The 24,061-nt window shown below is 49.2% G+C and overlaps 1 pseudogene; it reads right to left on the bottom strand.

The window, feature by feature from the left end:
- LOC130113917 (regulator of nonsense transcripts 1-like) overlaps positions 1-24,061 on the bottom strand; it is a 142,514-nt pseudogene that overhangs the window by 30,952 nt on the left and 87,501 nt on the right.

The following is a 24,061-nucleotide window of genomic DNA, read 5'->3' as shown; positions in this document are numbered from 1 at the left end:
ACTTGCGACATCATGATGTTTACCAGTCCTGTTATGATATTTACTCATCATTATTCTTCAGGAAAGCAGAAATATCACATATAATATTCATAGTATAATTTTTCCAGAATATGGGGAACCCTCATTTTCTTCCTCTTATTTTATCCTTGGAGATTTGAATAAAAAAGGACGTGAGCCGTTACCAGTATACTTGTATATATAGTGTTCTCTCATTACAGGCCTGGAGTGGATCTACATTGTAACATAAGGCCAGTGCCAAGGGGTCGTGATATGGAGAGTAGGTAAGTTATTTATTCCAGCCAACAGCATAATTGGTTCTGATCCAGACAGCATTCTTGGTTGGTTTCATTTCTGAGTCTGTTTGGTAGAACTCCGGTGTACTTGTTGTAAGTCGAGTATCCAACAATTCCTGTGTTGAATTTAATAAGCATGACCATAGCAGAGGTGCAGTGCTTTCAGGGGGATGAAAAAGTGGTGTGGGCAGATTAGAGGGACACTACAAGTTCTTCTAAGTCATTAAGCTTAACTCTCATGAGATACTGATGCCAAAGCCAATGAGGATTCATGGGCAGAATTGTAGAGATTGCCTAGGGTGGAAAATTCTAGAGGTCATTTGGCAATTTCATGTCATATCTTAGCATCTTGGAGACCATAGCGTGTTTCAGCATCATTACCAGGTGCATGTTGTGGGCCATGAGCTGTATTTGTAGACGCCTCGAAAGTCTTAAGTAGTATGCCTCCTCCCCCGAGTCCTCCGAGAATACACAACCGATTGCTGGAGCACAAGCAATTTGTTGCAGGGTTAAAGCAATCGGCAAGCACACGGATGTCAATTCCACAGCTTTCCTTTACACCGCCGCTCATACGCTACACCGGCTGGGGCTCTGCAGGGAAAATACAAGGGGTGTGGGCTCCTTCACAGGGTCACAAAGGCTTTTCCAGGTGGGAAATACCATCGAGAACAACGCTCTGATTTAGCGGCTGCTTCGGCCCTCAGAGATGCCACAGCAAACGTGAAAAGCTGAGACTGTTTCTCCTGTGTGGAAAAACATAAAAACAGAGCGGGCTTAGCTGGAGGTGCTGTTTAATAATTCATCTGCTGCGTATGATTGGCTCCGAGCACCATGCGAGCCTTTCCACGGCCCTACAGGAGCATCTGTTTGCCCTGTGTTGAGCAGCTGCATATTAAAACAAGGCGTCAACGAGGATGATTTGATTTGGAGTTGTTTTGGAAGTTCTGCACTGATCTGCCGTGGAGAACTCTCACATCTACTGCAAACAACGGCCCAAAACGCCAGTCAGCCGTCGATCCAAAATCCAGAATCCGTAAATATTGACTCCGCACACAAATGGACAATCACTGTTTGTCGTGTTGTCAGTTATCCATTACACTGTAAGCAATACACTGACTCGGCCATGCTGGTGTGGGGGTCCACATCTGGAGCTTTTCATTTTAACTCTGGATGAGAAGGTCATAAATCAGCCTTTCCATCAAACCTGTAGGTTTTAATGGGTAGGTAAGAACGGATTCTGATTTCTAACCACAGAAAATACAAATATTGTTTCATTTAGGCAGGTAAAATGGACAGATATGAATTCTAAATAATTTCCAGGTCAAGTCCATGTCTATTTTCCCTTTCCGCTGCCGGCAGCATTAAAGCTCCATTGAGTCCATGTTGACTGCTGGGTTACAGCAAATCACAGAAAGGGGAATCGGTTCATCTGGACATGTTTATTGAGAGAAATGTTTCCTCACTCGTCTCAGGGACCTCCTCAGCCTCGGCTGGCTGCAGGTATCCCCACCCTTACAAACTGCAGTCAGCTGAGACTGAGGAGGTCCCTGAGACGAGTTAGGAAACGTCTCTAAATAAGCGTTGCGTCCAGATGAAGTGATTCCTTACCTGGACTATTCAGCATGCAACATGAGTTGCAGCAACGTTTTTGTTTTTTTATCCCCCCCCCCCTGCTTTTTCTCCCAATTGTACCTGGCCAATTACCCCACTCTTCCTAGCCATCCCAGTCTCTCCTCCACCCCCTCTGCTGATCCGGGGAGGGCTGCAGACTGCCACATGCCTCCTCCCATACATGTGGAGTCACCAGCCGCTTCTTTTCACCTGACAGTGAGGAGTTTCACCAGGGGGACGTAGCGTGTGGGAGGATCACGCTATTCCCCCCAGTCCCCCCCCCTGAACAGGCTCCCTAACCGACCAGAGGAGGCGCTAGTGCAGCAACCAGGACACATACCCACATCCGGCTTCCCACCCACAGACACGGCCAGTTGTGTCTGTGGGGATGCCCAACCAAGGCAGAGGTAACACGGGGACTCGAACTAGCGATCCCCGTGTTGGTAGGCAACGGAATACACCGCCATGCTACCCGGACGCCCTGTTACAGCAAAGTTTTAACATTAAACAAGACGGTGGGATGTTTTAAGCAGCCTATCCACACATACCTCTGTTTCCATGGCTTATTTGATATCTTGGGAAGTGTGTGAATCCCTTTTTCCATTGAAAATCCAGCTGCAGCCGTGAGCAAAGCCTGGCTATTCTCATCACGTTACTGCTGTGATTCTATAGAGGTGGGGGAGAAGTTTGAAGGATTGGCTGGAAACTTAAGGGGAAGTCGAGGTGAGCTGGATTTTAAACAGACTTCTCTGCTCGCTGAATACCAACACACAGGCCAAAATGTCTTCCGTCCGCCATTTGGACAGAAACGGTACCTCCTCTGACAAAATGACTGATAAAAGGTAGAACAACTTAATGTCCTCTAAAAGCTATTATGGGTAATTTGAACTCGTCGCTTAGGAGATAAAACCCCTTTTTAATAAGCCATGCTGTGTGTTTCAGAGATATTGAATTACATATTTCACTTTTAATGGTTGTGAGATGAGTTGATACGTGAACCTCCACACTGACACAATACCAAGCCACTTCAAATCTGGGGCAATGTAGAGCGACCTCAAAGTGATTTTTACCTCGAGTGAATGAAGAAAAGATTCAAAAGAATTCATGGAAGAGTTTCATTTTTTTAAAGGACAAATAAGGCAACACATCCAAAACCCACAAGAACACACATATCCAAACTAACACTTATATCAAAAGTAAACAAAAAAAAATCATCGTCCAAGGGAACGAATGCCAGCCAGGATGAATGTCGGAACTACTGGTCTGCATGGGCTGGCAGTTAGCTTAGCCTGCCCCGCTCTCCCAGCCGATCCAGCGCCAGCTCTCCCAGCCATCAAACGAAGACAAAACTTAGACGCAGATGGGGACAAAGACACTGCATGGATGGTGCTGGGTGAGGCCGCTGCAAATGTGAGTTCGCGCCGCCATCTTCGGACACCAGCCCTGGGTGAGGCTGCTGCAAAGGTGAATTCGCGCAGCCCTCGGTGTGGGAAGATGCAGAGCCAGGAAAGAGATAGGGGAGTCAATTTCTTCCCTGCTCTTTGCACACAGCCTCACAACTTTCAGATCTGTCTGATGGATCTTCTCAGCTGATCCACTGCAATGTTGCTGGGAGCACACACCAACACCAGCCCGTCACCCTGCCTGGCCATATGTTAGACTATGGTGACAGAGGAGACAGTCTTCCCTGTGCCAGGAGAACCCTGAATCAGATTTATGGGATAGTGCTGTCTTCACAGCATACAACTGAGAGTGGTTGAGGTCAGGGAGGCCTTGGAAAGTAGAGCTTTTGGGTAGCTGGCACTTGATTACCACATCCTCCACCTCGTGGCCCAGCAGCTTTTGATAGATGGAACAAACACAGATGTCTCATCCCCAGTGAATGTCTTCAGGGCACTTTGCATCCTGTCAAAGGAAGTGGACTTCCATACAAAGTCAACCTGGGAATTGTGGGAGTGTCCACAGGGGCCCCAGCACTGTTCCTCAGCTCTTATGCAATCTCATCACCATAGTTGTCAGGAGCTTTGATGACATGTCCGATGCCGTTCCACAGAAGGGCCTGGTCTCCTTTGTATTTCTGGCAAATCTCATCTTCCTGCATTAGACACATATCTGAACCTGTCTTGGGAAGGGTGAAGTAAGCGATCTACTTTTTATTCAGCCCCAAGTGACATCGGACCATTATATTATCTTGAGTTTGGGACTCTTTGCGTTTCTTGTCATAGTCAGCCTCCAGTTTGACTAGTCAACCAAATATGTTCTGGTATGGGTAGGCATCTTTGTAGCAAAGCAGGATATGCTGGGGCTCCTCATCTAAACCAGGCTCCTCCAGGTCCTCTACAGTGGCTGTGGGACTTTTCTTCCAAAGTTCCTCCAACTTGTTGATCTGCTGGGCGGTGATTTGGCATGCCCTGAGGTGCTCTTGCGCCAAAGGAATCTTGACCAGCCAAGGGAGGAACCAGTGGTTCTGGATGAGAGGCTGCCACCGGGACCAGTCTCAGTTGATGTCCTTCAGGATGTTCTGGTTGGCACATTTCTGCCTGCACAGCGGTGCCACTACAGGGTCTTCCTTGGCAGGGATGAAGCCCAGTAGGAAGACATTCTGACAGCCACAGCTGTAGCACTCCAGCACAGTCTCCCCCAGGGGGCCATCTTTCTGCAGGGTCACCTCCTTGGACCTGGCTCTCACCAGGTGGTTTACATTTTGGCTGCCTGATGTAGTCCCACAGCCATTAAAAAAACAGTTTCTTGCTTGTGTTGCAGTAGACCACACAAGCTGCATCATGAATCCCACAGTAGCTGCAGGCATGCAGGGGGAGATCCTTGGTGTAATAGGCATCTTCCCTGTCCTCCTCGAAGTTCAGTTCCATCAAAAGGTGGCTGGCTGGCTTTTACCACTGGGTCATTTCAATTCTGCAACATTCTGTCAGGGCCTTTCTTCTTGGCTGTTAAATTGTTGAGTCTCGAGTTCACAGAGAGTAGCCAACAGATTTCACACTGTAATTTATTTGACCGAAGAGGTCCACACCCGCAGAAACGGCCCACTCACTCCTCAATGATCATGTTGCAATTATGCAGTGGCATCATAAAGACTTCCAGGTTCCCCCTGGAGATGTAAATGGCTTCATAGCCGCATTCAACACTGGTTATGCCGGACTTAGCTGTACAGGGAATTAGTTAAACTGCAAGAAAGGGTCTTGTACCATGACACAACCATTGTGATTAAAATAATAATGCAAAAAAGGCAGTAATACACAATGTAATACAATAATACATATACATATACAGAGAAGGTAACGCCAAAGACAACTAAAATGCTAAAATCAGAAATAAAGTAATAGGAAGTTAAGAGAAATTGAGTAAGATCAACTACTACTATTACTTTCAGCTGCTCCCGTTAGGGGGCGCCACAGCGGATCATCAGTTTCCATCTCTCCCTGTCCTCTGCATCTTCCTCTGTCATGCCAGCCACCTGCATGTCCTCTCTCACCACATCCATAAACCTCCTCTTTGGCCTTCCTCTTTTCATCTGCCTGGCAGCTCCATCTTCAGCATCCTTCTCCCAATACACCCAGCATCTCTCCTCCACACATGTCCAAACAACAATTTTAATAAGACCAAAAACAGATTAAAACAAAGTGAGAGGAAATTAGAAATAAGTTAAGAGCAGGCTTGACAAAAACCATGGGGCAACCTCAGACTGAGCTAAAAGCAAGAGGAAAAAGGTGGGTCTTTAAATTTGACTTAAAATGGTCAATGGTGTAACAGGACTTAATGTGGGATGAGAAACTATTCCAGAGCCTGGGAGCAACAGCAGAAAAAGTCCGGTTACCTTTAGTTTTGAGGTATGAGCGAGGGACTGAGAGGAGTTGTTGTGAGGATGACCTAAGTGAGCTGGGGGTAGAATATAGAATTAGCAGATCAGTAATGTGTTGTGGAGCTCATCCATTTAGGGCTTTAAAAACAAATAGTGTGCTTTTAAAATCAGTTCTGTATTTCACTGGTAACCAATGTAAGTGAGCCAGAACAGTGATGTGTTATCTTTTCTTTGTTCCAGTTAAAAGTCTAGCAGCTGCATTTTGAACCATTTGGAGTCAAGAAAAGGTGGAGTGGGTCAACCCCTTATACAAGGAATTGCAGTATTCAAGCCAAGGGGTGATAAAAGCATGGATAACTGTTTCTAGGACCTTATGAGGCAAAAATGGCTTTAATTTGGCCAAGGTTCTACGTTGATAAAAGATGCCCTTCACAACGCAATTGACTTGTTTGTTAAAATTCAATGAAGTGTCCAAGAAAACATCAAGACTTTTAACTACATTGTTCAAAGGTGCAGACAGGGGCCCAAATACATTACTTAGGCTGGTGACACAGCAAGGTGGGCCAAACATAATTACTTCAGTTTTGATTTCATTGATGCCGTTCAGACAGGTAAAGAGGTCCTTGAGTGAGTGGATGCTATCAGGTGTAACTGGTAGGTAATATTGTGTCCACATAACAGTTATACAGAATATTGTAATTTTCAAAGATCGAGTCAAGAGGAAGCATGCATAAAGAGAATAAAAGGGGGCCTAAAGTTGAACCTTGGGGGATGCCACATTTAATGGGAGCAAGGAATATAGAGCAATTTCCTAGTTTGACTGAAAATGTTCTTTCACCGAGGTAGGAGGTAAATCGTTTTAACACAGAGCCATGCAGACCGACTTCCTTTCAGGCATTTTAGAATGTCATGGTTGATTGTGTCAAATGCTGAGCTGAAATCGAGCAGGACTAAAATGGCACAGGAACCAGAATCGACAGGGAGAAGGATATCATTATGTACCTTCAGCAGAGCGAATTCTGTGCTATGCAGAGCTCTCAAACCAGATTGGAATTTGTCAAAGGTGTTGAATGTGTTCAAATAAGACCTGGGAGAGGAAACTTTTTCCAAACTCTTAGAAATAAATGGTAGCTTGGAGATGGGCCTGTAAGTTTTAATGGTCATTGGAGTCTAGCCAAGGTTTCCTTAGTGGAGATTGCACAAGTCCATGTTTAAACCTGGGAGGGATGATTCCATTTGTTAAACAGCTAATTATTATAGGCAAAATAAGGGGGCATATTGTGACAAAGCCTTCCTTAAAAAGGTGTGACTGTATAATGTCTAAGGAACAATAGGTGGAATTCTTATGTGAGACCACCTCAGACAGCTGGGAGGATGACACTGGTTGAAACATAACACCCCCCAGCACCATAGCATGCCATCTGCCTCCTCCCATCTCTCTTCTTCTATCACAATACTGCAGCTCCTCCCTCACTCTCTCTCCCCCACTTTCTCTTTCCCTCACTCTCATTCTTCTGTCTCTTCTTCTCTTTCTCTCTTTTCTTCTCTCTCTCCCATTCCTTTTCTCTCTCTCTGTCCTACAGTCCTTGCTGAGCCAATAGCAATAAACGATACACCCTCCCTCCCAGTGTGTGTGTGTGTGTGTGTGTGTGTGTGTGTGTGTGTGTGTCGCTGGCCATTGGAGCTGCTTGCATCAGAGCGAGAGAGAGAGAGAGAGAGAGAGAGAGAGAGAGAGAGAGAGAGAGAGAGAGAGAGAGAGAGAGAGAGAGAGAGAGAGAGAGAGAGAGAGAGAGAGAGAGTCAACTGCTGGGTGAGCTAGGTTGACTTTTAACGAGAGAGAGCGAGAGAGAGAGGGTGCACTCACACACGCCAGTTTGCAGCTGATGGGAAAGGACTCGGATATCACATCTTCCTCCTGATGCATATTTACCACATTTGTAACAACAGTTTAACCCCCCTCTTCCCTTTCCTCCACTTCCCCTTTAAAGAATCTAATTTTCTCCATGGAATCTTCCAGTGTTCCTGCATCTTGGATTTAATGAGCGCGACGACCGTGGAATGAGGCAACTATCCCCAGATCCTCCCTGTCACAGCTAAGGTAAGGCTATCATCCCTCTCTTATTCTCTCTCTCTCTCTCTCTCTCTCTCTCTCTCTCTCTCTCTCTCTCTCTCGCTCTCTCTCCCTCGTTCTGTCTCCCTGTCTCTCTCTCATCCGCTGTGTTCTCATCCTGATTGCCTCTTATCATGTTATTGACAGACGGATGCAGATGGTTCAGTTAAATGTGGCGGAGTGAGCTCTATGTTTAGGAGAGATGGGAGAAGAAAGGGGAGGATGGGGATGCGGAACTGTCCGGGGAGACAGAGAGAGAGAGAGAGAGAGAGAGAGAGAGAGAGAGAGAGAGTGTGTGTGTGTGTGTGTGTGTGTGTGTGTGTGTGAAAGAGGGGGATGAGAGAGATGTGTGTTGACATTGTTTGTGCTGTCCGTGGCTGGAGGGAGCAACGCTCCAATTGCTACTACTTATTGATCCCGTCTCGTTTCCAGCTCTCGTTGCTCCAGACAACTTTGCATGTTTGGCTTGTCAGCAGCAGTGTTGGCTTTAACCGACAGACCGACAAACTTTGTCATGCTTAAAAAGGGGAATTGCTGGATGGCTTGATGTGATGTTGCTACAGATGAAACCTAATCTGTGTTGCATCTGGACAGCTGATGATTGCTTATGGCATGACTTTCCCTACCGTTGTGTGTTTCTGTAAACAAAGTTATGTATGTGTGTATGTGTGTGTGTGTGTGAGAGAGAGAGAGAGAGAGAGAGAGAGAGAGAGAGAGAGAGAGAGAGAGAGAGAGAGAGAGAGAGAGAGAGAGAGAGAGAGAGAGAGAGAGAGAGAGAGAGAGAGAGATGGGGTGGGAAGGGCAGGTTTCAGGTTTCTGCAGGTCTGAACTGTCTGACACTGGTAAGGGGCTGCTGAAGCTGAGAGTAAACTCCCTCGGTGATGCTTCGTCTGTGCGCCTGCCTCCATCACGGATGATCTGAGGTGGATGCAGGACGACGGTGGCGAGCGTTTTGCCCCATCAGGAGTCAGAGATGTACACGCTGCAAAGGGCGAAAGAGTGTTGAATAAATTCAAGGTGAAACAAAATGAACACAACTCGATTCACTCTGCCACAGATTAGCAGAGCGCCATTATTGATCATCACAGTGGACTGACTGGTTTCATCTGCAGAATGTCACGCAGGGCTCAGACGTCGTCTGTAGACCGTGTTGTGCTGGGTGGACTACGCCGACTCAGTCTGCCGGAGATGGAAGAGGAACACAGCAACACGGCACGGTGTGCACGGTGGATGAGCATCTTCACTTTCATCTCTGCTGCTGTCTGGTTATTAATTCTCTTCCTCCTCATCTCTTGTCTGCACCAGCTCCACGGGGAGACGAGAGAGAGGGATTGTTGGAAAGGAGAGGGCAACACAGGTTGTTATTGGAAGGAGGGGGAGGTTGCTGGTGGAAATGGAAAGACAGAGCAAATAGGAGAGTGAATTTAGCACTGGGAGACTGACGGACAGAAATTCAGGAGGAGTGAAGAGAAAGAGAGGAAGGAGCTGCAGCAAGGCTGTGCAGCAGCTTGCAGGCGGCAGGCGGGTCTGAGGCCTGGCTGTGCTCTGAGACGCCTCGCTCGCTCATAAGGGAAGCCGGGCTAGATGGACCCGACCTCAGGTCTCGCACACGCCTGGCTGCATTTCCTACGAAGGCCATCAATATTTATTACATTTCCCATTTCAGAGAGGAGCCGTGATAACGGCCGGACGAGGGAAAGAAAAGAGTAAATAAATCAAATGACCTTGCCTCGGGCAGACCTTCTGCCTCCGCCTCATCTCCACCTCCTGCCCCGTGTTTCGGCCCGGTCCGCTCGACGCCGTGCTGCATACTGAAAATATGACCACAGTGTTTCCCCACCTCTTCCGCAGGGGGTGGTAATAAAGCATTGTGAATCATCTCCTCCAGCAGCTGTGTTTGTTCTTCATCCCGGCAGAAGAGGAGGGCCATGGTTCTGCCTTGTTAGCAGACTGTTTAGCTAGCGGTGGTAGCGCTCTGAAAGAAACCTGAAGATGTGGAGCGCGATATCAACACACTTATTAAGATCTGATCATAAAGGCTTCCGAGAGGGATGTGGCTCGTGGCACTACAGTTTTTGTTGTTGTTGTTTTTTTTTTGCATGATGAATGATTGAGTCTTGTATCCCAGGATGCACCTTGTTATTTCAGGGCTGCTCGACTGTGCTGTTTTGGACCACGTGTTCTTTGCTAATTCATCAGTTGGTTTAAGCATTAATGCAGCGCAGAGAGAGACAATGCCGAACAGGACGACACACACATGCACATGCACACACACACACACACACACACACACACACACACACGCACACACACACACACACACACAGACGCACGCACACACACACACACACACACACACACACACACGCACACACACACACACACACACACACACGCACGCACGCACGCACACAAGGTGATTACAGGAAACCTCACAACGTAAGTGGAGATGTGTGTGAGGTGAGTGCTTTAATTTGCAGTTATTGATCAGCTTCACGTGTTCTTGGCATGATGAGCGTCTGCTAAAATATCGATACGGAGGCAGCCAGAGTTTATACACCCCCCCCCACACACACACTCTCTCTCCTGTCTCTCCCTCTCTGTCTCTCTCGCTCTCCTGGCTCTCTCTGTCTCCATCTGTCTCTCTGTCTGTTTCTCTCTCTCTTTCTTCTGTCTGTCTGTCCGTCTCTCTCTCTGACACACAGTGATGGCTGAGGAGCAGTGGCGCCCCCAAGGGGTGGCCAGGGGTGGCCACGGCCACCCTGATACTATCCCAGGCCCCCCCGCTGGCCCCCCCAGCCACGAGTCACATATGCAGAATATGCTTCTGATTATGCGGAATAGGCTTCTATCTGATATCTTACATTAGGTGCTGTTCATTTAAATCAATAATGTACACTACCGTTCAAAAGTTTGGGATCACCCAAACAATTTCGTGTTTTCCATGAAAAGTCACACTTATTCACCACCATATGTTGTGAAATGAATAGAAAATAGAGTCAAGACATTGACAAGGTTAGAAATAATGATTTGTATTTGAAATAAGATTTTTTTTACATCAAACTTTGCTTTCGTCAAAGAATCCTCCATTTGCAGCAATTACAGCATTGCAGACCTTTGGCATTCTAGCTGTTAATTTGTTGAGGTAATCTGGAGAAATTGCACCCCACGCTTCCAGAAGCAGCTCCCACAAGTTGGATTGGTTGGATGGGCACTTCTTTGAGCAGATTGAGTTTCTGGAGCATCACATTTGTGGGGTCAATTAAACGCTCAAAATGGCCAGAAAAAGAGAACTTTCATCTGAAACTCGACAGTCTATTCTTGTTCTTAGAAATGAAGGCTATTCCATGCGAGAAATTGCTAAGAAATTGAAGATTTCCTACACCGGTGTGTACTACTCCCTTCAGAGGACAGCACAAACAGGCTCTAACAGGTACTATTTAATGAAGATGCCAGTTGGGGACCTGTGAGGCGTCTGTTTCTCAAACTAGAGACTCTAATGTACTTATCTTCTTGCTCAGTTGTGCAACGCGGCCTCCCACTTCTTTTTCTACTCTGGTTAGAGCCTGTTTGTGCTGTCCTCTGAAGGGAGTAGTACACACCGGTGTAGGAAATCTTCAATTTCTTAGCAATTTCTCGCATGGAATAGCCTTCATTTCTAAGAACAAGAATAGACTGTCGAGTTTCAGATGAAAGTTCTCTTTTTCTGGCCATTTTGAGCGTTTAATTGACCCCACAAATGTGATGCTCCAGAAACTCAATCTGCTCAAAGAAGTGCCCATCCAACCAATCCAACTTGTGGGAGCTGCTTCTGGAAGCGTGGGGTGCAATTTCTCCAGATTACCTCAACAAATTAACAGCTAGAATGCCAAAGGTCTGCAATGCTGTAATTGCTGCAAATGGAGGATTCTTTGACGAAAGCAAAGTTTGATGTAAAAAAAATCTTATTTCAAATACAAATCATTATTTCTAACCTTGTCAATGTCTTGACTCTATTTTCTATTCATTTCACAACATATGGTGGTGAATAAGTGTGACTTTTCATGGAAAACACAAAATTGTTTGGGTGATCCCAAACTTTTGAACGGTAGTGTATATTTTTCTTAACTCTCATATTGACGGTTTTCCACTAGCCTATACAGTATACTGCAACAGCAGCACAGAATTCCCGAAATTCAGTCATGGCTTTTGGTTTTGGTGTGCCACCCCAAGATTTTCAGTGGCCCCATTTGGCCCCCCCTATGAAACATGTCTGGGGGCGCCACTGCTGAGGAGCTGTGTGATTAACAGGTATCGTCTTACGTCTCTATACGAGCGGCCTGTCATGCTGCAGGTGACTTGAATCCAGAAGTGACTCATAGGGCCCATGGTGTCACTGTTCCACCCCCGGCCACGGAGCTGAACCATCACCCATGGTGTCACTGTTCCACCCCCAGCCACAGAGCTGAACCATCGCCCATGGTGTCACTGTTCCACCCCCAGCCACGGAGCTGAACCATCGCCCATGGTGTCACTGTTCCATCCCCAGCCACAGAGCTGAACCATCGCCCATGGTGTCACTGTTCCACCCCCAGCCACGGAGCTGAACCATCACCCATGGTGTCACTGTTCCACCCCCGGCCACGAAGCTGAACCATCACCCATGGTGTCACTGTTCCACCCCCGGCCACAGAGCTGAACCATCACCCAGGGTGTCACTGTTCCATCCCCAGCCACAGAGCTGAACCATCGCCCATGGTGTCACTGTTCCACCCCCAGCCACGGAGCTGAACCATCACCCATGGTGTCACTGTTCCACCCCCGGCCACGAAGCTGAACCATCACCCATGGTGTCACTGTTCCACCCCCAGCCACAGAGCTGAACCATCGCCCAGGGTGTCACTGTTCCACCCCCAGCCATGGGGCTGAACCGTCGCCCAGGGTGTCACTGTTCCACCCCCAGCCACAGAGCTGAACCATCGCCCATGGTGTCACTGTTCCACCCCCAGCCACGGGGCTGAACCGTCGCCCATGGTGTCACTGTTCCAGCCCCAGCCACGGGGCTGAACCGTCGCCCATGGTGTCACTGTTCCACCCCCAGCCATGGGGCTGAACCGTCGCCCATGGTGTCACTGTTCCACCCCCAGCCATGGGGCTGAACCGTCGCCCATGGTGTCACTGTTCCACCCCCGGCCACGGGGCTGAACCGTCGCCCATGGTGTCACTGTTCCACCCCCAGCCATGGGGCTGAACCATCGCCCATGGTGTCACTGTTCCACCCCCGGCCACGGGGCTGAACCGTCGCCCATGGTGTCACTGTTCCACCCCCAGCCACGGGGCTGAACCGTCGCCCATGGTGTAACTGTTCCTCCCCCAGCCACGGGGCTGAACCGTCGCCCATGGTGTCACTGTTCCACCCCCAGCCATGGAGCTTAACCGTCGCCCATGGTGTCACTGTTCCAGCCCCAGCCATGGAGCTTAACCGTCGCCCATGGTGTCACTGTTCCACCCCCAGCCACAGAGCTGAACCGTCGCCAATGGTGTCACTGTTCCACCCCCAGCCACAGAGCTGAACCGTCGCCCATGGTGTCACTGTTCCACCCCCAGCCACAGAACTGAACCATCACCCATGGTGTCACTGTTCCACCCCCAGCCATGGGGCTGAACCGTCGCCCATGGAGTCACTGTTCCACCCCCAGCCACGGGGCTGAACCATCACCCATGGTGTCACTGTTCCACCCCCAGCCATGGAGCTGAACCATCACCCATGGTGTCACTGTTCCACCCCCAGCCATGGGGCTGAACTGTCGCCCATGGTGTCCGTCGCCAAATGAGAAGTTAAGAACTCATTTTTCCTCGGCTTCCAGGGCAATTACTCACGAGGCGGTTGTAGGGAATAATGATCATTACCGATGTGGTTTCATGATTTACCATGATGCATGAAATGAAACTGGCAAATTAGCAGCAGCTATTCACTGCTAATGGTGTCCACAGCGGTGGACCAGCACCGTGACTGTAGAGGTTTCCTCCGCCGACTTGTTGATGTGAATGACTATCTTCCGCTCTTTTTACGCTTCATCGTCGTGTAGAAACTGATCGAAGACAATTGGATGCATAGCATGAATTTAACATGGCACAAATAATGTTCAGAGCAAGAAACAATTTACTGCTGAGTAGTACACAAACTATTCTCAGATGGAGACGAGCACTATGATGAGAGGGAAATCAAACTTCAAGAAATGTTGTTCGTACAACTTTTTTTGGGGGGGGGGTTCCCCCTTTTTTCTCCCCAATTTAAAAATTTTTTTCCTCCTATTGTATCCAGCCAGTTACCCCACTCTTCCGAGCCGTCCTGGTATCTGCTCCACCCCCTCTGCTGATCCGGGGAGGGCTGCAGACTACGACATGCCTCCTCCCATACATGTGGAGTCACCAGCTGCTTCTTTTCACCTGACAGTGAGGAGTTTCACCAGGGGGGCGTAGCGCGTGGGAGGATCACGCTATTCCCCCCAGTCCCCCCTCCCCCCTGATAAGATATAGGGATGATGAACAGTTGTGTTAACTGTCTATGTTTCATTTATCGCTAAACATTTTTTATTATTAATGTGATTTATGGTGTTTGTTTTTCTTTCCCTTTGTATCTGTCCAAGTGGGAGAGGACTGCTGGCGTCGTGTGGCTGCCGCTTCTCCCTCTCCTAGCCCCCCTTCCCATCCACCCCTGTATATCTGCCCCCCTTCCCATCCAGCCCTGTATATCTGCCCCCCTTCCCATCCACCCCTGTATATCTGCCCCCCTTCCCATCCACCCCTGTATGTCTGCCCCCCTTCCCATCCAGCCCTGTATATCTGCCCCCCTTCCCATCCACCCCTGTATGTCTGCCCCCTTCCCATCCAGCCCTGTATATCTGCCCCCCTTCCCATCCACCCCTGTATGTCTGCCCCCTTCCCATCCACCCCTGTATATCTGCCCCCCTTCCCATCCACCCCTGTATATCTGCCCCCCTTCCCATCCAGCCCTGTATATCTGCCCCCTTCCCATCCACCCCTGTATGTCTGCCCCCCTTCCCATCCAGCCCTGTATGTCTGCCCCCTTCCCATCCACCCCTGTATGTCTGCCCCCCTTCCCATCCACCCCTGTATGTCTGCCCCCCTTCCCATCCACCCCTGTATATCTGCCCCCCTTCCCATCCACCCCTGTATGTCTGTGTTATGTTCATCTGTCGTCCTGTTTCACCCCATTTATTGTAAAGCAACTTTGAGTACTAGAAAAGCACTATATAAGATTGAGTTATTATTATTATTACTTTTTTCCCCCATTTTTCTTTGTATGACACTGAGGGGATATCTGGTTGTGTGTAGCACCGAGGTGTGTTTGTTCTTGACACATGACATTAGGATGTGTTTTTCTTTTTCTCTTGTTGTTTGCAGTAGGTGAGTTTGTGTTGTGCAGCACAACTCGCATTGAATTTGTAGCTGAATTAACACAAGAGCAGGTGAGAAGGGGTAGGACAACATGAGTGTGTACTACTTCCTCCTACTGCTTTTCCAACATGTGACAGGTCATCTGGTGTGTATGAGATGTGCTCTGAGTCTGATGTGTGGATTAGTTGATCACTTCACGTTATCGGCAGTGGCTCACCTGTGTGTTATATCCTGCATAATATATCCTATATTACACGTTCCAAGCAAACCATCCTTCATTCTTAGCTGACATGACTAGGCTGCTCCCCGTCTGTGTCTAACAGGGACACACCCGCCATCTCTCTTCTACTGGCGGCAGCAGACATGGCTGACTTAAACTCTGCTCCCATCCTGGCTCTTCAGAATCCCACAATCCCACTGTTTGCTCTCTGCGGTATGAAGTGAATTGAATTAAATGAGATCCTCTCTGATTAAACTGTGGATAATGACCGAGTGACCTGAGAGACAGAAGGGCTCCACTGAAGAATTAGACGAAGGTGGGCAAGCCACGGCTAATGAATCTCAATGAATCTACCTTTACCTACACACTGTCTAATGCAGGGACGCCAGACATCATCAGATCATTATCAAGACTTTTGGTTTGTTCCTATGTTTTTGTCTTCAGTCTTGGTTGTGTACTGGTCTGGGGGGATGTAAGTTCTCTTCTCAAAATGTTTTTATTATTAACTTTCTTAGCCTGGAGAATCGTGCCTGATGTGCTGCTGTTGGGCCAGCCGTCAGATTCTGACCGAGAGTGACCTGAGCTGCTGACCCTAAGACCCCGATACACGTCAAAACAGGTTGCCACGGCGGACATGTGCAGCCTGCCTTCGTGGCTGTAGCCACCTTATTCCTAGCCCCCATGATGCCTTGCCGGGACTATGGGTGCAACTTCCGGCGCAGCCTGTCACTGAACAGGAACCGGCATTTTGCATGGTAACGGTACGCTAAGTGCAATTCCTCGAGGGATTTGTACGGCGTCTCATTCATTCCTGAAGGTCCCGCCAGCCGGATGAGCTCCTGATGTGGGAACGCCACCTCACACAGCTCCACAAGGTCTTGGACGTTTTGGTGTCTGTGGACGCTGGCGTGTTCCACGCATGCGCACTTGAAGTATCGTTCACTGAACGATCACCTGGCCGCTTACAAAACTGAAATGCCAACAGCAGCGGTTAATGTCGGTGTCCCTGTGTGGAGGGACGGGGAGGCAGAAAGGAAGTGTGAGTCGGTTGATTGGAAGGCTACTCAGCATTGTAGCTCAGGGCAATCATATTCTGTCTAGACCTGTTCATACTAGGCCGACCTTGACTGAGCCAACATCAGCTCCCTCTTGCTGGGCAGCCGTGTTAGGGTGGCTAATGTTGGCTAGCGAGAGAAATAGTCACCAGCCCGTCACATATTTACGAAGGGGGGGGGGGAGGAAGGCTGGATCCGAATACCCGAGTATTAGGATATTCGTTCGTTGGGTAGGTATCCAGTTTGAATGTTGGGCTTCGGAGATCGGGTTTGTAAGCTATCATTAAAGGCGAACTGCAAAATAACCTTCAGGGGGTCCTCGGTGTGGAGTCTGCATGTTCTGCCCGTGTCTGTGTGGGTGGGTTTCCTCCCACAGTCCAAAGACCTGTAGGTCAGCTGACTCGTCCGTACTAACTTGTCCCTAGGTGTGTGGGGGTGGGGGGTGGGGGGGCCCTGTGTGATGGCCTGGCAGCCTGTCCAGGGTGTCTCCCTCTCTGCTGCCCAATGGCTGCTGGGATAGGCTGCAGCATCCCCGCGACCCTGAGAGCAGGATAAGCGCTTGGGATAATGGATGGATGGATGGATGGATGGATGGATGGATGGATGGATGGATGGATGGGTGGATGGATGGATGGATGGATGGATGGATGGATGGATGGATGGATGGGTGGATGGATGGATGGATGGATGGATGGATTGTTTTCTGAATCATTTCCCTCCCATGTTTCCTGTGTGTCTACATGTCGGTACCTGAGAAACCTGAATAATCTCCACTGTGTTTCTCATGCTTCATTTGAGGTGCGTTGAGGTTTTTACTTTCGTATCAAGCCTGCAACCCTCAACAAGTCTAGACGTATACAAGAAAGACAGATATAGAAAGTAATTAAGCTCCTACGGTTTGTTTTTTTGTCCTCCTGACTCAATTTAAACTATTTTTCTCCTGGTTTGTAAAACATCTCTTTCCATGAAGCTCAAGTCAATTCCAGCCCTTCTAAACGCTCATGTTCAGCTGGCATGAGGAAAGTGATTCAGGAAACCTGTCAACAGCCGTTAGTGTCTGAAAATGCAACACAAACACTACCTCCACTGTTTTTAACCCACAGGGTCGTGCTGGCTGGTGAATGGGGCTCAGCGTTGGGAAAACTGGTAAACAAGCCTTTGAATAACTAAGTGGCTCCACACACCATTTTTGCTCTTTAACAGTTATGATGGAATATAATATACAGACAGTATTTTATCTGGATACTGGTCGTGACACCAGCTATGTTATATGGTCTGGGGACAGTGGCACTGATGAAAAGATAGGAGGAGGAGCTGGAGGTGGCAGAGATGAAGATGATAAGATTTTCACTGGGAGTGACGAAGAAGGACAGGATTAGGTAGGAGTATGTTTGAGAGGCGGATGGTTTGGAGACAAAGCAAGAGAGACAAGATGGAGATGGTTTGGACATGTGTGGAGGAGAGATGCTGGGTATACTGGGAGAAGGATGCTGAATATGGAGCTGCCAGGGAAGAGGAGAAGAGGAAGGCCAAAGAGGAGGTTTATGGATGTGGTGAGGGAGGACATGGAGGTGGCTGGTGTGACAGAGGAAGATGCAGAGGACAGGAAGAGATGGAAACGGATGATCCGCTGTGGCGCCCCCTAACGGGACCAACCGAAAGTAGTAGTAGTAGTAGAGATATAGTGTCCCTGTTGTTGAGATGTACATCAGAAAGAGCGGAATTTATCTTCTTGACAAAGACGTGTTGAATGAGTGTATATTCTAATCCCGATAAAGTCGAGCCGAATGAAGTTTCATTGATCACCGAGTAAGTTTGCACATACAAGGAGTTTGAGATGGAAAAACAGGGCTATGATGTACAACACAGTAATCTGAAGTAGGAAAGAAATAAGAGAGTAATTAAGAGTATTTTCTAGAGATTAACATTGATGAATCCAATGCCATCTACTTTTGTAACGTGTGTAGATAGACTAGATAGACCACATCCACACATGTCAGATTTGTCCTGAGCCTTGAAAGTTCCGCTTCCGGTGTGGGAAGATGGCAGCGTGAATTCGCGTTTGCGGCGGCCTCACCCAGCACCGTCCATGCAGTGTCCTTGCCCACGTCTGCGTCTAAGTGTTGTCTTCGTCTGATGGCTGGTAGAGCTGGCGCTGGATCAGCTGGGAGAGCGGGGCAGGCTAAGCTAACTGCTAGCCCATGCAGACCGGCGGTTCCCATAACATGGAGGGTGGTCTGGCGGCGGCCTCGCCTGGTGTTGCCTGTGGTGTTTTTGGTGTTGTCGTGAGGAGTGCGGGGAGGTGTGTCGAGGGTGTCTGGCTGGGAGAGCTGGCGCTGGATCGGCTGGGAGAGCGGGGCAGGCTAAGCTAACTGCTAGCCCATGCAGACCGGCGGTTCCCATAACATGGAGGGTGGTGTGGCGGCGGCCTCGCCTGGTGTTGCCTGTGGTGTTTTTTGGTGTTGTCTTGAGGAGTGCGGGGAGGTGTGTTGAGGGTGTCTGGCTGGGAGAGCTGGCGCTGGTTCGGCTGGGAGAGTGGGGCAGGCTAAGCTAACTGCTAGCCCATGCAGACCGGCGGTTCCCATAACACGGAGGGTGGTGTGGCGGCGGCCTCGCCTGTTGTTGACTGTGGTGTTTTTGGTGTTGTCGTGAGGAGTGCGGGGAGGTGTGTCGAGGGTGTCTGGCTGGGAGAGCTGGCGCTGGATCAGCTGGGAGAGCGGGGCAGGCTAAGCTAACTGCTAGCCCATGCAGACTGGCGGTTCCCATAACACAGAGGGTGGTCTGGTGGCGGCCTCGCCTGGTGTTGCCTGTGGTGTTTTTGGTGTTGTCGTGAGGAGTGCGGGGAGGTGTGTCGAGGGTGTCTGGCTGGGAGAGCTGGCGCTGGATCGGCTGGGAGAGCTTCGTCTGGTGAGCCCAGGACCATGGCCCTAGTCCGGAGCTGCGCCTGAGGAGGAAAGGCCGAGGGCGGTCTGACAGGATGCGGAAGCAGAGCGGGCTAAGCTAACTGCTAGCCCATGCAGACTGGTGGCTCCGACAGTCATCCTGGCTGGCGCTCTTTTCCTCGGACAGTGATTTTTGTTTAGTTTGGATGTGTGTGTTAGTGTGTGTGTGTGTGTGTGTGTTCTTGTGGTTTTTGGATGTGTGTGGTTCTGCTGTGGGCTGGGGGAAACGGCATTTCGTTTCATTTCATGTGTGCAAGTGTACATGAGGTGAAATGACAAATAAAGGGTTGCTGAGTGCTGAACATGCTGGGGCTGTAGAGACGTTGTCAGGGTTCCTCAGTGAGGGCAGGGAGTACACGCGTGTCCACTTCCTCTGCCCACATCGTGCTCCCATCCAGTCGGGGGAATGAGAATGGCATAAATTGGAGGAATGATAAATAATTCAGAAAGGGCTTTTATCTCCAGTATTTGGAGGCATTACTAGGTCAACACGAGATGCATGCAGCTCCGAGCGCCAGCCAAACATGGAAGGCTTGACCCCTCGCTGACCTTTCATTGTGTGTCAATCTGATCACTTCTTCCCTGGTTTTAGCAGTGTTAAATGACCAGCCTGGCAGTGTTAAATGACCAGCCTCTGATATTTCCAGAGAAGAAAAGAATTCTACACAAGTCTCACCAGCAGCTTTCAGTTACAGCTTCTTCTTCTGTTGGTAGAACAAACGTTCATCGCTCCAGTTGGTGGCCTGTCAGCAGCCAGACGGAGCTAACTCCCTGTGGCTTTACTGTCGCCGCTGGACGTGCAGATTAAAGTAGGTATTTGCAGGCGTTACTGTAAAACAGTGCAGATTATTTATTTCTATAGATCTCATTTTTACTCCATCATGTTATGATTTTACTGATTTTAAACCACATCATAAACGGCACGGTGGTCAACACTGTTGTTGCCTCACAGCAAGAAGGTCCTGGGTTCGAACCCCAAGTTGTCCCAGGTGCTTTCTGTGTGGAGTCTGCATGTTCTCCCCGTGTCTGCGTGGGTTTCCTCCGGGGGCTCCGGTTTCCTCCCACAGTCCAAAAACATGGAGGTCAGGTGAATCAGCCACACTAAATTGTCCCTAGGTGTGTGTGTGTGTGTGTGTGTGTGTGTGTGTGTGTGTGTGTGTGTGTGTGTGTGTGTGTGTGTGTGTGTGTGTGTGTGTGTGTGTGTGATGGCCTGGCAGCCTCTCCAAGGTGTGTCCCCGCCTGCCACCCAGTGACTGCTGGGATAGGCTCCAGCGTCCCCGTGACCCTGAGAGCAGGATAAGCGGTTGTAATAGTGGATGGATGGATGGGTGGATGCTGTGAATGATGATGCCATCTTATCTTTGGCAGAAACTAACAAGTTTTTGAGCCTTATGGCCTCCAATGTTGCTATTCAGTAGAACGATCCAGAAATTACAAGCAACTTCCTGGGAAAAAAATTGGAAGAAAATTAAAATTATTATAATATTTGGATTATTACTACTATTTTTTTTATTCCCCCTTCCCTTTTTTTCTCTCCCCATTTGGGCAGTTACTCCACTCCTCTGAGCCGTCCCGGTCTCTGCTCCACCCCCCTCTGCTGATCCGGAGAGGGCTGCAGACTACCACATGTCTCCTCCCATACATGTGGAGTCACCAGCCGCTTCTTTTCACCTGACAGTGAGGAGTTTCACCAGGGGGACGTAGCGCGTGGGAGGATCGCGCTATTCCCCCCAGTTCCCCCTTGAACGGGTGCCCCGAGCAACCAGAGGAGGCGCTAGTGAAGCGACCAGGACACATACACTGTGTTTTATGGAATAAAAAAAGACTCATTCCAGTCTCCCCATGACAGTTTTGTAGGTCCTGACCCAGTGTTCTACTACACACTGAATACGTCCCCCTGCCGGGACACAGCGTGACACCACTATTACTGATAATGGTGAGGGGTTATTTAGTGAAATGGTCCCATGAAGACGAGGGAATCGGGCCTGCTGTGACTGTTCTGTATTTACAACAAGACAATGGCAGAAATGAGCCACGGCTGTTTGGGTTGATTAGGGACTCGCTGGGCGAACAAGGCGTAAGCATTCCTCTGTTCAGTTCCCCGGTGGAGAAAACCTGAGCCACAGCCGAGGGGGACTGGATCCACCCGCAAGGACCACTTAGAAAGGAGGCTGGTTCGAGTCTCCATGTTGCCTCCGGCTTGGTCGGGCGTCCCTACAGACACAACTGGCCGTGTCTGCGGGTGGGAGGCCGGATGTGGGTATGTGTCCTGGTCGCTGCACTAGCGCCTCCTCTGGTCGGTAGGGGCGCCTCTTCAGGGGGGAGGGGAAACTGGGGGGAACAGCGTGATCCTCCCACGTGCTACGTCCCCCTGGTGAAACTCCTCACTGTCAGGAGAAAAGTGGCTGGTGACTCCACATGAATGGGAGGAGGCATGTGGTAGTCTGCAGCCCTCCCCGGGTCAGCAGAGGGGTGGAGCAGAGACCGGGACGGCTCGGGAGGGTGGGGTAATTGGCCAAGTACAATAGGGGAGGAAAAAATGTAAAGAAAGAAAGCGAGGCTGGTGAAGAATGAATACCAGGACAAGTGTTAGGTTCAGCATGGCTTTATCCAGTACTCATACACCTGTCTGTCCCGCGGGCGGTGGCGGTGGTGGTGGTGGCGTTGCAGTTTCACATCACATCTCAGTTTCCCTTTGCACAGCTTTGTGCCAGTCTGCTCACCGATGGTTGACCGGAACGATGACAAACACTGAACCTCCACAGGTTGTGCTGTGTTTCCTGGCACCGCCAACAGACCGCCTCCTGGAAAAAAGGAGGAGGAGCACCTGGAGGAACCCCAGATGTTCCTCCAGGTGCTCCCGGGCTTTTAGAAAGCAGGTTGCAGGGTGGGGTGGGGTGGGGTGGGGTGCAAAAGATCCTATTTATTTATTTTTTTAGTTGGAAGTATGAAAGAAGAGTTATGTGGGAATACGTGGTGGTGGGTGGTGGGTAGATGGTGTAGTTAGTGATGGGGTTTGTTGGGTTTCTCTAAGTATGACCCCGACCCATGACCCGTTCCCCAGCTTATAGAAGCTATCACATGTGTTCAGTTTCCCATCGGGTGCAGGTATGGTAGCTGTAGCACAAACTGTGGCTCTCATTTAACAGATGTGTTCCAGAATACCAACGCACCCCCCCACCCCCACCACCCCCACCCCCAGACACTCCCAGACACCCCCAGACACTCCCAGACACCCCCAGACACTCCCACCTTATCAGAACCAGACCCATGTTTATCAGTATACGTATACACATGTACGGTACAGTATATACACAACATGTACAGTACAGTATATACAACATGTACGGTACAGTATACACAACATGTACAGTACAGTATACACAGCATGTACAGTACAGTATACACAACATGTACAGTACAGTATACACAACACGTACAGTACAGTATACACAGCATGTACAGTACAGTATACACAACATGTACAGTACAGTATATACAACATGTACAGTACAGTATACACAACATGTACAGTACAGTATACACAGCATGTACAGTACAGTATACACAACATGTACAGTACAGTATACACAACATGTACAGTACAGTATACACAGCATGTACAGTACAGTATATACAACATGTACAGTACAGTATACACAACATGTACAGTACAGTATATACAACATGTACAGTACAGTATACACAACATGTACAGTACAGTATATACAACATGTACAGTACAGTATACACAACATGTACAGTACAGTATACACAGCATGTACAGTACAGTATATACAACATGTACAGTACAGTATACACAACATGTACAGTACAGTATACACAACATGTACAGTACAGTATACACAACATGTACAGTACAGTATACACAACATGGAGGATTTATTGACAGTGTTAGGCGTTCGTTTGAATGACAGCCCGCAGAAAGAAAGTGTTTTTATACCTGGCTGTTTTGGGGTACAGTGCTCTGTAGCGCCTACCAGAGGGAGGGTGAAGCGATCCCTCAGTGTCTCATCGTTGATAACTATTTTGGAGATACTTTTCCCAACATGGGGCGGCACGGTGGCGCACTGGCTAGCTCTGTCACCTCACAGCAAGAAGGTCCTGGGTTCGAGCCCCGGGGTAGTCCAACCTTGGGGGTCGTCCCGGGTCGTCCTCTGTGTGGAGTTTGCATGTTCTCCCCGTGTCTGTGTGGGTTTCCTCCGGGGGCTCCGGTTTCCTCCCACAGTCCAAACACATGTAGGTCAGGTGGATCACCGTACTACATTGTCCCTAGGTGTGAATGTGTGTGTGTGTGTGTGTTTGTGTGTGTGTGTGTGTGTGTGTGTCTGGCGGCCTGTCCAGGGTGTCTCCCCACCTGCCACCCAGTGACTGCTGGGATAGGCTCCAGCATCCCCGTGACCTGAATTTCGATGAGCGGCGTGGATAATGGATGAAATGGGTGGGTTTTCCCAATGCTTAGCGACAGACAAATTTCATTACCTTTTCCGTTTTGAATTTTAAACCTGGCTTTGGACATAAAAAGCATCCAGCATTCCCGTTCCTGATGGACGGCGGCGGCGGCTGTTCAACCACATGTTGTCCAATTTGC

The sequence above is a fragment of the Lampris incognitus genome, chromosome 6 (genome assembly GCF_029633865.1).
Source record: "Lampris incognitus isolate fLamInc1 chromosome 6, fLamInc1.hap2, whole genome shotgun sequence".
Lineage (NCBI taxonomy): Eukaryota > Metazoa > Chordata > Actinopteri > Lampriformes > Lampridae > Lampris > Lampris incognitus.
Note: the sequence above shows the minus strand (reverse complement) of the source record. Positions and strands in the feature narration are given on the sequence as shown.